This window comes from Solanum tuberosum, unplaced genomic scaffold (assembly GCF_000226075.1).
Source record: "Solanum tuberosum cultivar DM 1-3 516 R44 unplaced genomic scaffold, SolTub_3.0 scf00024, whole genome shotgun sequence".
In the NCBI taxonomy this organism is placed as follows: domain Eukaryota; kingdom Viridiplantae; phylum Streptophyta; class Magnoliopsida; order Solanales; family Solanaceae; genus Solanum; species Solanum tuberosum.
The window spans coordinates 1794457-1798271 of record NW_006238950.1 but is presented as its reverse complement, the minus strand read 5'-3'; positions in this window follow the sequence as shown (position 1 = coordinate 1798271).

The following is a 3815-nucleotide window of genomic DNA, read 5'->3' as shown; positions in this document are numbered from 1 at the left end:
GGATGCGAGTTCATATTAACTCAAGTCTCCATAAACCATGTAGCCATCATGGGTAGTAAAGGATCATACTTTTTAGATGACTCATTAAGATGCTTTTAGCATAGACTAGTGGATCCACTAAGTTAAATCTTTTCATATATTGTATCTGTTTCATTGCTTTATATTAAGTTCAAGTTATTCATGAGTTGAGAAAAACCAAGGTAAGTGTTTCTTTCAGAATCTTTTCAAGCCTATGTTATGTTTAGCATTCCAACTTGCATACTCGTACATTCAATGTACTAATGCCAGTTGGCCTGCATCGTATTATGATGCAGATGGAGGTAACCAGGATCAGCACGCAACGCCTCTTAGAGTCTGTTGGTGTGTCTCCTTGCATTCTGGAAGACTCTTTTTACTTTGCTTTCAGTATTTTATTGTTAGGATGATCGAGGTCTTGTCCCGACATCCCTCCTTGTTTTAGAGGCTTCATAGACACTTAGTAGTTCATTTGTCTTTACAGTATCATTCAGATGTTGTTTAAGATTTCAGTTGCCATTTTGGAAAAGTTTTATATCTCTTTAAAAGTTATGTTTTGAGATTATCTTGTTAAGTTAAGTCTTCCGCTGAGTAAGTAAGCCAGGCCAAGGGTTCTCTTGGGGCCAACAATGGTTCTCGAGTGCCTGCCACATCCGGGGTGTAGGCTCGGGGCGTGACAAACTTGGTATCAGAGCACAGAGTTCAAGAGTCCTAGGGAGTCTATGAAGTCGTGTCTGTAGAGTCCTAGTTATCGGTGTGAAGCGCGCCACATCTATATTTAGGAGGATGCAACACTTAGGAAAATTTCTCACTTCTTTCACACTCATTTCGTGCGTTAGAGTTTGATCTGCAAAAAGTTTCCTTCTAATTCGTACTTGCGTGTGTTTTTAGATAATCATGCCTCCATGAAGAACTGTCAGAAATAGCCCTGCTAGGCATAATATTGAGGAGCAAGAGTTACTGAATACACCTGAAGTGCAACCATAATGGGAAGTTACAAATGTTAAGTTCCGTGACGCTATCCGGATGTTGGGCCAAGTTGTGACCAACCAAGCTGGGCAACAAAGAGGGAATCGTTAAGAAGTAGCTGACACTTCGAGGATCCACGAGTTCTTTAGGATGAATCCTCCAAGTTTCACAGGTTCGAGCACTACAAAGGATCCCGAGAATTTTATTGAGGAACTGAAGAAGGTATTTGAGGTTATGCATGTTGCCGATACTGAGCGAGTTGAACTAGTTGCATATCAATTGAAGAGTGTGGCTAGGACTTGGTTTGAGCAGTGGAAAGAGGGTAGAGATGATGATGCACCACCTGCACATTGGGCTAGTTTTGAGGAGGCCTTCTTGGGGCTTTTCTTTCCCCGAGAACTGAAAGAAGCTAAGGTATGAGAATTTCTTACCCTTAATCAAGAGTCACTGAGTGTTCATGAGTATGGGTTGAAGTTCACCCAACTATCCCGATATGCTTCGGAGATGGTTGCGGATATGAGGAGTAGAATGAGTCTATTTGTTGCTGGGTTATCCCGTCTATCAAGCAAAGAGGGCAAGACAACAATGCTAATTGGGGACATGGATATATCGCGGTAGATGGTGTATGTGCAGCAGGTTTAAGAAGAGAAGCTAAGGGATAGGGAAGAGTTCAGAAATAAGAAATCTAAGACAGGGAATGAGTCCGGGAAGCAGGAGGGTAATGTGAACCGTTTTTCCTTTCAGCAAAAGCAAAAGGGACCGCTACATCATCTGCTAGTGCTCCTGCACCCAGAAACAGAGGTGAGCATAATGGTTAGAATTCGCAGAACTTCAGAGCTAGACCTGCACAGTCTCAAGGAAGTGTGGCACAAGGAGGTAACTGGCTCCTGCATGTGCTAGGTGTGGTAGAACCCACCCAGGTAAGTGTCGTGATGGCCAGACAAGTTGCTTCAAGTGTGGACAAGAGGGTCACTTTGTGAAAGAGTTCCCAAAGAACAGGCAAAGTAGTGGAATCAGGGCAATAGGGCCAAATCTTCATCAGTTGCTCCACCAGACAATGTTGCAACTAGAGAAGCTACTTCCGGTGCTAGCGGAGAAGCAAACCGTCTTTATGCGATCACTAGTCTCCAAGACTAAGAGAACTCTCCAGATGTTGTCACTGGTATAATCAAAGTCTTTGGTTTTGATGTTTATACTTTGCTAGACCCAGGAGAAAGTTTATCTTTTGTAATCCCTTATGTTGCAAATAAGTTTGATGTTCTTCCTGAGAAACTCTGTGAACCCTTTTGTGTTTCTACACCTGTTAGGGAGTCTATTCTAACTGAGAGTGTATATCCTGATTGTGTCATTTCCATCAATCACAAAGACACCATGGCTGATTTGATTGAGTTAGACATGGTAGATTTTGATGTCATTTTAGGTATGGACTGACTTCATGCCTGTTATGCCTCCATTTATTGTAGAACTCGAGTTGTTAAGTTCTGAATTCCTAATGAGCCAGTCTTAGAGTGGAAAAGTAGTTCAGCAGTGCCTAAGGGTCGTTTCATTACGTACCTTAAGGCAAGAAAGTTGGTTTCTAAGGGTTGTGTCTATCACTTAGTCCGAGTTAATGATTCAAGTGTTGAGATACCTCTCATTCAGTCAGTTCCTATAGTAAAAGAGTTTACAGAAGTCTTTCCGGATGATCTACCCGGATTCCCTCTTGAGAGAGAGATAGACTTCGGTATAGATGTTCTTCCAGATACTCATCCTATATCTATTCTGCCATATAGAATGGCACCAGCAGAGTTGAAAGAACTTAAAGAGCAGTTGAAAGATCTCCTAGATAAAGGTTTTATTTGACCAAGTGTCTCACCTTTGGGTGGTCTGGTCTTATTTGTAAGAAAGAAAGATTGTTCCCTTAGGATGTGTATAGATTACCACCAATTGAACAAGGTTACCATCAAGAAAAAGTATCCTCTTCCTCGAATCAATGATCTTTTCTATCAGCATCAAGGTGCTTCTTGTTTTTCTAAGATTGACCTTAGGTCTGGCTACCATCAGTTGAAAGTAGGGGAGTGTGATATTCCCAAGACAGCATTCAGGACCCGTTATGGTAATTATGAGTTTCTGGTCATGTCGTTCGATTTGACTAATGCACATGCAGCATTCATAGACCTTATGAATAAAGTTTTCAAACCTTATTTAGATATGTTTGTTATCGTCTTTATTGATGACATACTAATCTATTCAAGGAATGAAGAAGAGCATGCTATCCATCTCAGAATAATTCTTCAGACTTTGAAAGATAAGGAGTTATATGTTAAGTTCTCTAACTGCAAGTTTTGGCTTGAGTCTGTGACATTCTTGGGTCACATAGTTTCTGGTGATGGAATTAGAGTTGATACCTAAAAGATTGAGGCAGTGCAGAGTTGGACTAGACCCACATCTCCTACTGATATTAGGAGTTTCTTGGGCTTGGCTAGATATTATAGAAGGTTTGTAGAGGGGTTCTCATCTATTTCATCCCCTTTGACCAAGTTAACTTAGAAGACAGTGAAGTTTCAATGGTCTGAAGCTTCTGAGAAAAGCTTTCAGGAATTGAAAAGGAGGTTGACTACTGCCCTAGTGTTGACCTTACCAGAAGGTACTCAATGTTTGTGGTGTATTGTGATGTATCTCGAGTTGGTTTGGGTTGTGTATTAATGCAGAATGGCAAAGTTATAGCTTATGCCTCCAGACAGTTAAAAGTCCATGAGAAGAATTACCCCACCCATGACTTAGAGTTGGTTGTGGTAGTATTTGCATTATTTGTATGGTGTGCATGTTGATGTATTCACTGATCATAAGAG